Source organism: Anolis sagrei, chromosome X (assembly GCF_037176765.1).
Source record: "Anolis sagrei isolate rAnoSag1 chromosome X, rAnoSag1.mat, whole genome shotgun sequence".
Taxonomy (NCBI): domain Eukaryota; kingdom Metazoa; phylum Chordata; class Lepidosauria; order Squamata; family Dactyloidae; genus Anolis; species Anolis sagrei.
The window spans coordinates 96514126-96528838 of NC_090034.1; positions in this window are offsets into that span (position 1 = coordinate 96514126).

Sequence of the window (14713 nt, forward strand, 5' to 3'; positions counted from 1 at the left end):
CTTCCCTCCCTCTTCTTCTTTCCCTTTTTCTTTCCTTCTCTAGCTGTTTCTTTCCTCGCTCCCTTTGCTCTTTGGTTCCATCCTTCCTTGTCTCCTTCCTTCCTTCCTTCCCTCCCTCTCTCTCTCTTTCTTTCATTCCTTCTTCCTTCCTTCCCTCTATCTTTCCTTCCTTCTTTCACTTTTTAATTTCATTCTCTCCTTTTTTCCTTTTTTTCTTTCTCTCTCTCCTTCTTTCCCTTTCTCTCCCTCCTTCTTTTTTCTCCTTCCTTCCTTCCCCCTTTCTGTGTTTTGTGTGTGTGTGCATTGTGTGTATATATTTGTATATGGATATATGTGTGTGTTTGTGTATATATGTGGTTTTGCATATGCGTTGTAATGTATTTTTGTGGGCTTTTAAAGTGTCTTCTGCTTTGTTTTTCAGTGTTTTTAAGAGTGGTGGTCACTCGTTGGCCTGATAGGTGTACTGTGTCCAAATTTGGTGTCAATTCGTCTGGTGGTTTTTGAGTTATGTTAATCCCACAAATGAAAATTACATTTTTAGTTATATAGAACTAGCCATCCTGTGCCACACGTTGCTGTGGCCCAGTCTGTGTATATGTATTTCGTGTGTGTATATATATGTATATGTGTGTGTATATATTTGTGTATATGTGTGTTTGTGTATATATGGGCATGCATTGTAATGTGTGTGTTTTCCTATTTTTGGCTTTTAAAGTCTCTTCTTCTGTGCTTTTCAGTGTTTTTATGAGTGATGGCCACTTGTTGGCCTGATAGGTGTTTTGTGCCCAAATTTGGTGTCAATTCGTCTGGTGGTTTTTGAGTTATGTTAATCCCAAAAACGAACATTACATTTTTATTTAGATAGAATTTGTGTCTATATAGACATTTCTACCCTGCATTCATCCCAGGTGAGTCCTGCAGCGCCCCCTAGAGGCCGGGAGAAGCAGCAGCCGCGACCAGGTAAGGAAGCAGCCAATCAGACCGCGCCCTTTTGGAAGCCCACCAATGAACGCCAACCCCATTCCCCAAAACCACCTCCCAATATCATTCTGAATAAAAGCGGGACCAAATCGCAAAAGTGTGTGGACGCTGATGAAACTCACTAAATCTGGCGAGAAGGAGAGAAAGCCTGAGGGACCCTCAAACTAAACACTGGGCTTTGTAGGTAGGTAGCTAGCTATCCTTCTTCCTTTTGCAACCCTGCCCATAAAGGGAAGAATTTCTCAGAAGTAGCAAAGTGTGGGTCGTTTTATTTCATTACATTTGTTGTTGTTGTTTATATTTTGCTTTTAATCCAATGCATTGGAGGAACTACAACTGTACATCTGTAAAGCTCTGGCCTTCTCTTTGCTTTGGGTGCATCTACACTGTAGAATTACAGTGTAGGGAAGTCATGCTCCCCATGCTCTATTCTGCTTTGGTTAGACCACACCTGGAATATTGTGTCCAATTCTGGGCACCACAATTCAAGAGGGAGATTGACACGCTGGAATGTGTCCAGAGGAGGGCGACTAAAATGATCAAGTGTCTGGAGAACAAGCCCTATGAGGAGTGGCTTAAGGAGTTGGGCATGTTTAGCCTGAAAAAGCGAAGGCTGAGAGGAGATATGATAGCCATGTATAAATATGTGAGAGGAAGCCACAGGGAGGAGGGAGCAAGCTTGTTTTCTGCTTCCTTGGAGACTAGGACAAGGAACAATTGCTTCAAACTACAAGAAAGGAGATTCCATCTGAACATGAGGAACAACTTCCTGACTGTGAGAGCCGTTCAGCAGTGGAACTCTCTGTCCCGGAGTGTGGTGGAGGCTCCTTCTTTGGAAGTTTTTAAACAGAGGCTGGATGGCCATCTGTCAGGGGTGATTTGAATGCAATATTCCTGCTTCTTGGCAGAATGGGGTTGGACTGGATGGCCCATGAGGTCTCTTCCAACTCTTTGATTCTATGATTTTGTGATTAATGCAGTTTGATACCCACTTTAACTGCCCTGGCTCAGGGGAATGGAATGATGGGAGCTGTTGTTTTATCAGATCTTTAGCTTTCTCTGCCAGAGTGCTAGTGCTTGGGCATACTACAACTCCCAGGAATCCACTGCATTGAGCCAGGGCAGCTAGTTAGACCTTTGTAAATATCTAATATGTTGCCAAAAAAAAAGGGTAGGGATTATTAGTATGCAGGAGGTTCTTACACAAAATTATCATTGTTACTACTAAACCTTCAACTCTATTGCATTAACACACATTACATAAAAGAATGAAGATTCTAACAAACCTAATTTTAAATCTAATAAAGGTATCATCTTGTTCCTTCTTACACTGTCTCATGTTCTTCTTATTTTCTTTTCCAGCTTCTCTTTACTGAAGATTGATCTTGATTATTCATGGCAGATTGTTTCATTTAAGTATTTTCTCTAATTATTATTGTCTAAAGAGAAAATTCTACTAATTTAACTTAAAGTGTTACTAGATTAGTATTTATATAAATCAAGCCTTTATTCTATATCATATCGTTGTCATGCTTCCCCTCTTTTTGTATTACACCAGGCGTATATAATTCTATATAAGTAATCCATCTTTATGTAATCCATCTCAGACTTATTAATTAATGCTAACTTATCAGTTATTCAAAATTTCTTGAATATTGGCCCTATAAGCTGCTCCAAATCCCCATCGGGGAGATGGTGGCAGGATATAAATAAAGATTATTATTATTATTATTATTATTATTATTATTATTATTATTATTAATAGAGTAAAATAATACACGTAATAGTAAAGGTATATACAAGTATATACAATATACAAGTATATAAATAAAATAATATTTTCCATCCACAATTCTTTGATTCCTATTCTTCCTGGTTTATATGTGTGTGTGTATGTATATATATATGTGTGTGTGTGATATAGGTAAAGGTTTTCCCCTGACATTAAGTCCAGTCATGTCCAACTCTGGAAGTTGGTGCTCATCTCCATTTCTAAACCGAAGAGCCGGCGTTGTCCATAGACACCTCCAAGGTCATGTGGCCAGCATGACTGCATGGAGCACCATTACCTTCCCGCCAAAGTGGCACCTATTGATCTAATCACATTTGCATGTTTTTGAACTGCTAGGTTGACAGAAGCTGGGGCTAATAGCGGGAGCTCACACCGCTCCCCAGATTTGAACCTGTGTCCTTTCTATCAGCAAGTTCAGCAGCTCAGCGGTTTAAACCACTGCGCCACCAGGAGCGTGCTCTCTCTCTCTATATATGTGTGTGTGTGTGTGTGTGTGTATGTGTATGTGTATGTGTATATATATAGCCATATTTATACCCTACCCTTCTCAATCCTGAAGGGGACTCAAGTCAGCTTTACATGTAGGCAACTATGCAATAAGGCCCCTGGTGGTGCAGTGGATAAAACCGCTGAGCTGCTAACCAAAAGGTTGGTGGTTCAAATCCAGGGAGTGGGTGAGCTCTCACTGTTAGGCCCAGCTTCTGCTAATCTAGGAGTTCAAAAACATGCAAATATGGGTAGATCAATAGGTACTGAGAAGGCCCTGTCCCTCGTCCCCAGTCCCTCATCCCTCATCCCCATCAACTATTGTTTTAATTGCTTTTATGGGTTTTTAAATTATATAGCTATAGCTATAACAATGGCTATAATTGCTATTGTTATTGATGTTATGTTTTTGTTGTCATGTAATGCGGGCATCGAATTGTGCCTTGTTGTGTAAGCCGCCCTGAGTCCCCCTTGGGGTGAGAAGGGCGGGGTATAAGCGACCGTAATAAATAAATAATAAATAAATATTCGGGCATTGCATGTTTGCCTTTTATGTTTGGAATCCGCCCTGAGTCCCTTTGGGGAGATAGGTAATTGTAAAGGTTTCCACCTGTCATTCAGTCTGGTCGTGTCCGACTCTGGGGTGTGGTGCTCATCTCCTTTTCTAAGCCGAAGAGCCAGCATTGTCCGTAGACACCTTCAAGGTCATGTGGCCGGCATAGCTGCATGGAGCGCAAACTGCTAGGTTGGCAGATAGATGTTTTCGAACTGCTAGGTTGGGGAGATAGAGCGGAATATAAATAAAGATTATTATTATTATTATTATTTGTGTTTCCGAAGGGGGCGGAACCGAGAGCAGAGCCTCCCCAGAGGATCTTAATCTCCGTGATGGTTCATAAAAGTCATATCTGAGTGTCTCAAATATTAGAGCCAAATTTAATTTGATAAATTTGGCCATTTCAAAACTAGTGATTTAACCAAAATCACTCAGTGTTACAGTTTTTTGTAGATTTTCCTAGATAACTTCTGAAGACCAAATCTCTCAAACTTCTCATGCTATTCTGGTTTTAAGAAATTGAGTTGTAGTATTTTTAAAGACTCTAGAGCGGGCTGACAAACTTTGACCCTCCAGGTGTTTTGGACTCCAACTCCCACAATTCCTAACAGCTTGCCCATGCCTACTCTAGAGGGAATTAAAGGTTAATTGTTGCTCTTGAGGGTCTCCCAATTAAGGCAAGTCCTCTCTTTTTGTTGGATGTTGCAATCCCTCAACCCATTCTAATATGCATTTTCCATTTCATGCCTCTTTCAGGGAAACCATGGCTGATCATGGCGCCACGGGCAAGACCTTTGAGCAGGATGACGATGGTGCAAGTAACCCGGTCCGAGATTACAAGCGCTACACTTTTTTGCTGAATGTATCTCATTGGAAGCTGTTTGTCTTCCGTATGAAGCGTTTGGAAGACCTGCGCATGCTTGTCCTGTTGAATAATGCTGACCGCTACATTAGGCAAAGTGCTGCCTGGCTCCCAGAATCGGTCCTAAACGAGATCCCTTCTGAGGGAACAAACTGGACTCCGCCACTGGAGGAGAAGATGGAAATATCTTCTGGGGTGATGGACAACTCAAGGACTGGGATGAAAATCGGCACGGACACAGGATCAGAGTTTTCTAGCTCCTGCCAAGGGCAAATGGCCAGAAGAAATGCCTTGTGGGACAATCCCTTGGTGGATCTATACCCTTCCATTGGAGAGGATCTCCTACGAGATCATGGTTTGGATGTGGCTGACTGCATGCTTCATCTTGGAGATCTTCCCAGCTGCAACACTGAAGCCCAGGGAGCAAATCCTATGGAGGAGACATGTGTTTGGGATTCCTTCTCCCAAGAGGAGTTGCTCTCCGACTCCTTGTTTGGGAGCTTTGGGATCCTGGCTGACAACTACCTCCAGGACTTTCCTTTGGATGATGTCTTCACCGACATTGATACTTCAGCCTTTGACGGCATCCCAGTGCCAAGCGGTGGGCAACCCCATCCATTTTGCATCGAGGAAGAGGAGGCTAATGGTCTTCGGACAGAAGCAGTGCACTTTGCCGACCAAACTCTGAGCAGTGGAGCCAATCCAGTGGAGCTCCTATTTAATTCTGAGTAAATACTTGGCATCCCTTGGACTTTCCCACCTATCAGTGATCTCAGATGCAAAGAAATCACTTCTGCCTTTTTAAACAGTTGATGTTTTAACACATGGCAGACTGTTTTAGCTGTTTTTAAATGTTGCGCATATGTGCCTTAGCACTGATTTGCTGCAAGTGCAATATGTTCCTGTTCATTGAGAAGGGAAGACATCTACCCTTGCGGTTTGCTAATCTGCTGCTGAGTATGCATGCCCAGTGTGGAACACATCTCACCACACTAAAACAGTGGATGTGGCTCTTAATGAGACATGTTGCATTATCACAGGGTGTCTGCACCCTATAGCACTGGAGAAATTACACTGTTTGGCCGGTATTGCACCACCTGACATCCGCCAGGAAATAGCAACCAATAGTGAAAGGACCAAGGCCGTGACATCTCTGGCCAATCCCCTGTTTGGGTATCAGCCAGCATGCCAATGATTTAAATCAAGAAATAGTTTTCTAAGACCTACAGAGATACTCGCTGGAACACCTCAGCAAGCGAGAGTCCAAAAGTGGCAGGCTAAAACACAGAACATCAATCAATGGCTGATAACAAATGAGAGACTCCCCCCTGGACACAGAGAAAACTGGGCAGCTTGGAAGGTGTTGAACAGACTGTGCTCTGGCACCACGAGATGCAGAGCCAACCTTAAGAAATGGGGCTACAAAGTGAAATTCACGACATGCGAGTGTGAAGACAGGCAAATCACAGACCACCTATTACAATGCAACCTGAGCCCTGCCACATGCACAATGGAGGACCTTCTTGCAGCAACATCAGAGGCACTCCAAGTGGCCAGCTACTGGTCAAAGGACATTTAATCAACTACCAAGTTTGCAAACTATGAGTTTTGTCTGTCTGTTTGTTTTTAATGCAATACAACTGTTTGATTTGCTCCTGAGGCAATAAATAAATTGAGAGGGAATGTTTAAATGTTCCTACTTGACTCTAGGAAATGCTTACATGTTGGACTGGGCAACCCATTTTGCTCCCTTGTCCTCCTTCAAGATCAGGCTTTGACAGTTTATCTATTTATATGTTTATTTTGTTGTTTAATGTGTTGTATTTTAAATAACTTTGCATTGCAATGTGGCACTGCAGTGGCCAAACTGTAAGCTGCTCTGAGTTCCATTCGGGGTGAGAAGAACAGGATATAAATATAGGACATAAATAAATGAATTAGGGCCATCTTGGTATCCATACTACCTCCTTAAAGCTGAGGTTTTACCCTAGCCATGCCCATGGATGCATTTTAACATTTTTGTGGATTTTTGATCCACCCCTGGCTGGTCCATTCCTGACTTTTGCACATCCCTTCAGGGAAGGGGCAATCTTTTGGAGTCCAAAAGCAATTTGTCCTACCTTTAATGTGTCAGATTGATGTCCCCACATTCCTAGCATTGGTTTAGGAATTAAAATCACAAAACAGCAATGGAAGGTCCATACTTTGCTCACCTCTGCATTAGTATAAGCCAATTCTATCACACCAGAAGCAACTTCCAGTTTCTCAAGTCACTTCTGACACAATAAAAAAAACCTCTGGTCAGTTAGTGCCTGGGCTGAGATGTCCCCCACACATCCCCTAAACTTGGCTTCTCTTGAGGCTTCTGATTTCTTCATAGAAGTGTTATTTCTGTGCAATATTAAACTGCCACTTTATACACTGTTGTGCCATGTTTGTTGCATTGTGTCATGTTTGCTATTAGCCCTGATGAATCTCTATATGAGGAGACGAGAAATAAAGGAAATAAATAGATATGCACTAGGATTTGGTTTTTGCTTGGCTTTGTAATGGTCTTCCATTCCGTATTAGTATTTACACTAATTTTCATTTGGTGCAAGTACACCTAAAACCTTTTGTAATCAGCGTTCCTAGAGATTATCCATCTCTTGCTTGTATCTTAATCTTTTATATAACATTTAACTTATTAACATTTACTAATAGATTTTTTAAAATATAAAATAAAACTCCCATGTTATCCTCCCCATCATCCGCTATATTGTTATCTTTAGACATGTCCACAATTCTCTTAATTTTTTTATAATATATGTATAGGCTTTATCCTTTCTTACCCATTCAATATATTTGTTTGTTTTTTTAATTTCCTCTGTTTTATCCTCTTACGTCTCCTCCTTCGTTAGATTTGTCATAATTTGGAATTGAGTCTGTTCATATAAGCAATTGCTCCAGTAACTGTGTTGCCAATACAACTGCTTGATATTATGTACTGAAGTTCTTTGTTATTATTTGCCTACAGTTTCTAAAAATAACAACAACAACAACTTTCGCTACTGGTTGTTGTTGTTGTTATTATTTCCCTACTGTTTCTAATAATAATAATAATAATAATAATAATAATAATAATAATAATAACTTTCGCTACTGGTTGTTGTTATCATTATTATTTCCCTACTGTTTTTAATAATAATAATAACTTTATTTCCCTACTATTTCTAATAATAATAATATTTCCCTACTATTTCTTCTTCTTCTTATTATTATTATTTTATTTCCCTATGGTTTCTAATAATAATAATAATAACTTTATTTCCCTACTGTTTCTAATAATAATAACAACTCTATTTCCCTATGGTTTCTATTAATAGTAATAACAACTATTTCCCTACTGTTTCTAATAAAAATAATAGCTTTATTTCCCTACTGTGACTAATAATAATAATAATAATAATAATAATAATAATAATAATTCTATTTCTCTACTGTTAATAATAACTTTATTTCCCTACTGTTTCTAATAATAATAATGACTTTATTCTTATGTGCCGACATTGAACATTGTTCAATAATATGTATGTTTATGTGCATTTCTATGTACGTATGTATAACTTTTTTTGTTTTTCATTCTGGTAGAAACGCAAATGTAAAAATAAAGCTATTTAATAACTAAAAATGAACACAGTTTAAAGTAAGTTAAAATACTGGCATATAATTGCAACTTGTGTCTCTGTGTTGGTTTTTCTGCTTTAAACTGGATTATATGAGTCTGCACTGCCAAATAATCTGGGATAAACAGAAAACCTGGGATCTGATTCTGGGATATAGGGCCTGTCTGTAGTTTATAGCCTAAGCTTTTTGTTTGCTTGGTGACTTGCCCATATTTTCAGTTTCATTTCTGGCTTCAAGTCATTCTGCTTTTCTTTAAATCATCTGCAATTTGTTTGAGCTTAGTTACCATATATACTCGAGTATAAGCTGTCCCGAATATAAGCCAAGGAACCTAATTTTACCACAAGAAACTGGGGAAATAAATTGATTTGAGTATAAGCTGAGGGTGAGAAATGCAGCTAATAATGATCAATACTAATAATGATCAATAGATTAAATGTTTTTGAGTATTTACATAAAACTGTAATTTAAGACAAGACTGTCTAACTGTGATTAAACCATTATTCTAACCTCCTTCAATGTAAATGTGCTTACGTATCGTTCCAATAATAGAGTAAAATAATAAATGTAATAAAAACAATAGAGTAAATAATGGAAAATTAATAAGAGTAATAATAGAGTAAAATAATACATATAATAACAATAGTAGAGTAAAATAATAACTAATAAAACCAATAATAATTAAGTTATAATAAATATTATAATAATAGAGTAAAATAATAAATATAATAAAAACAATAATAGAGTAAAAATGGAAATTGAATAATAACAGTAATAATGGAGTAAAATAATACATATAACAATAATAGAGTAAAATAATAAATGTAATGAAACCAATAATAAATAGATTAAAATAAATTTAATAATAGAATAAAATAATAAATGTTATACAAATAATAGTACAGTAAAATAATGTAATAATAATAATAATAATGTAAAATAATAAATGTAATAAAAATAATAGAGTAAATAATGGTAATTTAATAATAAGAGTAATAATGGAGTAAAATAATACATATAATAACAATAGTAGAGTAAAATAATAAATGTAATAAAACCAATAATAAATAGATTAAAATAAATATTATAATAATAGAGTGAAATAATAAATGTAATACAAATAATAGTACACAAAAATAATGTAAATGTAATAATAATAATAATAATAATAATAATAAATAGAGTAAAATAATGTAATAAAATAATAATAGAATAAGTAATGGAAATTTAATAATAGTAATAATAGAGTAAAATAATAATAATATAATAATATAGTAAAATAATAAATGTAATAAAACTAATAATAAATAGATTAAAATAAATATAATAATAAATAGAGTAAAATGATAAATGTAATACAAATAGTACAGTAAATGTAATAATAGTAATAGAGTAAAATAATAAATGTAATACAAATAATACTAATAACAGAGTAAAATAATAAATAACCTTTTTTAATATTCGAGTATAAAACTTTGCTTCTTCCAGCACGCTGACATTTGTCCGCTTGTCTTCCCAAGAGATTTGCAGGATTTTTCAGAGACAACGCTGATGGAATCATTTCAGGAGTTGCATGTGACCTCTGTAGACTATCCATGTCTCGCAGGCGTATAGCAGCATTGGGAGGACAATAGCTTTATAAACAAGCACCTTGGTATCCCTATGGATGTCCCGGTCCTCAAACACTCTCTGCTTCATTTGGAAAAATGCTGCACTCACAGAGCTCAAGCGGTGTTGTATTTCGGTGTCAATGTTGACTTTTGTGGAGAGGTGGCTGCCAAAGTAGCGGAAATGGTCAACATTTTCTAATATTACACAATTAAGCTGCATTTCTGGCATTGCTGATGGGTTGGTTGGTGACTGCTGGAAGAGCACTTTGGTTTTCTCGATGTTCAGTGACAGGCTGAGCTTCTCATATGCTTCTGCGAAGGTGTTTAGAGTGGCTTGTAGGTCTTCTTCTGAATGCGCACAGACAACGTTGTCATCAGCATAATATAACAGTCGGTAGGCTGTTAGGAATTGTAGGAGTTGAAGTCCAAAACACCTGGAGGGCCAAAGTTGGCCCAATCCTGGTTTCGATGTAAAGAGAAGCTTCTTTCCCAGAGGTAAAAAGTGAATCAAGAGATGCTTGTTATGGGAAGGAATTGTGGAGAAGTCCCAGATATTTCAGGTTTAAATGTATTGTCCCCCTAAGCAGGAAGAATCGATGCTTAATTGTTACAAAACCGTCCCATTTGCTTCCTCGTAGTTTAAAAAAAATACTTGAATATATTTACTAGTGACGTTGAGGCAGGAGCTAAATAAAGGCTGCTTGTCTTCTGCTTAGGCAGCCAGTGACAACTGAAAATAGCAGCAGACGTTGCTCGGGGCCCAGGATGGAGAGAGAGTAAAGAGAGTGTGTGTGCATTAGTTATTTTCAGATTTTTAGGAAAGGGAAGTGTTTTCCATGCAAAGCTTTCCTCATATGAACTCCTCAAAAGCACCCAGTTGGGTCCCTTACTGACTATGTTTATGGCAAACCAAGGAATTCCTTTCTGCACCAGTCTCTTCCTGGAGAGTTTTCCTTGACATGGATCCCATCTACACTGTCCATTTAATGCAGTTCAAAGCTGACTTCAAATTGCGGCAACCAGACAATAAATGCCCACCAAGGCAAGCCCTTAATATGCATCAGTGCTCCCTTCAGGTGGTACCCAAGTTATGAGGTTTGTTCTTAAGTTGAATTTGTATGTACGTAGGAACAAGTACATCTTTGAAGTATAACTCCAGCCAAATACACACACACAACATTTATATGCCGCCCATCTCACCCCGAAGGGGACTCAGAGCAGCTTACAAGATATATATATATACACTATATATATATACACACACACACACACACACACATATACATATAATATATTATATTATTAGTATAGTACAATATCAGTATTAAATATTACTATATTGTACTATATCATTATATTGTAATGCTGGTCGCTTCTGTTACAGGGAAAACCAGCTGATCCCCAACTCATCCAAAACACAGACATGTGCCTTTCATCTCAAGAACAGAGAAGCATCCCAAGCTCTGAAGTTCACCTGGGAAGGAATCCCACTGGATCATTGCACTGCACCCAAATACCTGGGAGTCACTCTGGACCGTGCTCTTACCTACAAGAAGCACTGCCTGAACATCAAGCAAAAAGTGGGTGCTAGAAACAATAACATACAAAAGCTGACTGGCACAACCTGGGGATCACAACCAGATACAATGAAGACATCTGCCCTTGCGCTGTGCTACTCTGCTGCTGAGTATGCATGCCCAGTGTGGAACACATCTCACCACGCTAAAACAGTGGATGTGGCTTGTAATGAGACATGCCGCATTATCACTGGGTGTCTGCGCCCTACACCACTGGAGAAATTACACTGCTTAGCCGGTATTGCACCACCTGACATCCGCTTGGGAAGTAGCAGCCAATAGTGAAAGGACCAAGGCAGAGACATCTCCAGCTCATCACTTGTTTGGGTATCAGCCAGCACGTCAACGACTTAAATCTAGACATAGTTTTCTAAGATCTACAGAGACACTCGCTGGAACACCTCAGCAAGCGAGAGTTCAAAAGTGGCAGGCTCAAACCCAGAACCTCAATCAATGGCTGATATCAAGTGAGGGACTCCCCCCTGGGCACACAGAGGACTGGGCGACTTGGAAGGCGCTGAACAGACTGCGCTCTGGCACCACGAGATGCAGAGCCAACCTCAAGAAATGGGGCTACAAAGTGGAATCCTCGACATGCGAGTGTGGAGAAGAGCAAACCACTGACAACCTATTACAATGCAGCCTGAGTCCTGCCACATGCACAATGGAGGACCTTCTTGCAGCAACACCAGAGGCACTCCAAGTGGCAAACTACTGGTCAAAGGGAGAAGCGCAACAGAGTCTTTGCGACCCTGGAAAAGGTGGGTAGTGGTAGGCTCCTTGGCAGCCCCCTTGGTCTTAAGGTCCTGTTGATTAATGCCAGATCCGTTAATGGTAAGACCGCGGCCATCCAGGACTTGATCCTGGATGAGAGGGCGGATCTGGCATGCATTACCGAGACCTGGTTGGACGAGGTGGGGGGTGTAAACCTTTCCCAGCTGTGTCCTCCAGGTTTTGGAGTGCATCAACAGGCCAGACAAGGGGGGCGGGGAGGAGGGGTCGCAGTGGTCTTCCGGCAATCCATCGCCGTGACCAGATGCGTTGTCCCGCAAGCTTCTGGGTTTGAGTGCGTCCACTTGAAGGTGGGGAGCCGTGACAGTGTGGGGTTCCTGCTGGTGTATCGTCCACCCCGAGATCCGGCAGCTTCCCTGTCTGAGTTAGCGGAGGTGGTCTCTAATTCGGCCTTGGTCTCCCAGCGCCTGGTGGTGCTGGGAGACTTTAACATCCACGCCGAGACCACTTTATCTGGCGCAGCTCAGGACTTTATGGCCACCATGACGGCCATAGGACTGTCACAGATAATATCCGGCCCCACGCATCAAGCTGGGCACACTCTCGACCTTGTCTTTGTGGCGGACGATGAATTGATCAGAGTGGAAGATCAAAACATCCTTCCAGTGTCATGGTCTGACCATCATCTGATCACATTTAGACTTACTGCGACCCTAAACCTCCGCAGGGGTGGAGGAAAATTAAGATGGTCCGCCCTAGGAGACTGATGGATCCGGACGGATTCCTGAGGAATCTTAGGGTTCTTCCTGCCTTGGAGCCTGGCGATTCTATCGACGCCTTGGTAACTCTCTATAACGGGGAGATGGCCAGGGCGTTAGATACGATCGCACCCGAACGCCCCATCTCGTTGCGTCGTGACAGGCCATCTCCTTGGTTCACCGAGGAGCTGGCTGTGATGAAGCATACGAGAAGGGGGCTAGAGCGCAAATGGAGGAAATCTCGAGATGTATCTGATCGAACACGGGCTAGAGCCTCTCTTAAGGCATACTCCGTGGCCATACGGGCGGCCAGGAAGTCATTCACGACCGCTCGTATAGCATCTGCAGCAAATAGATCATCGGAGCTGTTTCGGGTCGTGGGAGAACTCCTCCACCCACCTGCGGTGGAGGAGGTCCCTGACGACCCCGCAGCTCGGTGTCGCGATTTCGCACACCATTTTGCAGATAAAGTCGCCCAGATACGTCTCGAGCTCGACTCCAATTCCATCGCAGTGCCAGGAGAGGTGACGGAGGCACCTGCTTGTCCAATTTTGTGGGATTCTTTTAGGCTTGTTCTTCCTGAAACCGTGGAGGAGATTCTTGGGGCTGTGAGAGCGACCACTTCATCTCTAGACCCATGCCCATCTTGGCTCATTAAATCAGCCAGAGGGGGGTTGCTTGATTGGTTTGTACTGATTGTCAACGCATCGCTGGAGCAAGGAATTTTTCCATCCAATTTGAAGCAGGCCGTGGTCCGTCCACTTATCAAAAAAGCTTCCCTTGACTCCACGGTGCTGAATAACTACAGGCCGATCTCCAACCTCCCCTTTTTGGGTAAGGTGCTGGAGAGGGTGGTCGCCTCTCAGCTTCAGGGTTTCCTGGACGATACCAACTACCTAGATCAGTCACAGTCTGGTTTCAGGCCTGGTCATGGCACCGAGACAGCCTTGGTCGCCTTGGTGGATGACCTCCGCAGAGAGCTGGACAGGGGGAGTGTGACCCTGCTGGTTCTCTTGGACATCTCAGCGGCTTTCGATACCATCGATCATGGTATCCTTCTGGGTCGTCTCTCCGGGATGGGCCTTGGGGGCACGGTTCTGTCGTGGCTCCAGTCCTTCCTGGAGGGACGAACTCAGATGGTGAAGCTGGGAGACGCCTGCTCTGACCCCTGGCCTTTGACCTGTGGGGTCCCGCAAGGCTCTATTCTGTCGCCCATGCTTTTTAACATCTACATGAAACCGCTGGGAGAGGTCATCCGGAGTTTTGGAGTTGGGTGCCATCTCTACGCGGATGACACACAACTCTACTACTCCTTTCCACCTAATTCCAAGGAGGCTTCTCGGGTGCTGGACGAGTGCCTGGCCGCTGTGTCGATCTGGATGAGGAAGAACAAGCTGAAGATCAATCCCGATAAGACAGAGGTCCTCCTGGTCGATCGCAAACCAGATCGGGGTATAGGGTGGTCACCTGTGTTGGACGGGGTTACACTCCCCCTGAAGCCACAGGTCCGCAGTTTGGGTGTCCTCCTGGATTCTTCGCTTACACTTGAGGCCCAGGTGTCGGCGGTATCCGGGAGGGCCTTTGCACAACTGAGACTTGTGCGCCAGCTGCGACCGTACCTCGTGAAGGCGGATCTGGCCGGGGTGGTCCACGCCTTGGTCACCTCTAGAATGGATTACTGCAATGCGCTCTA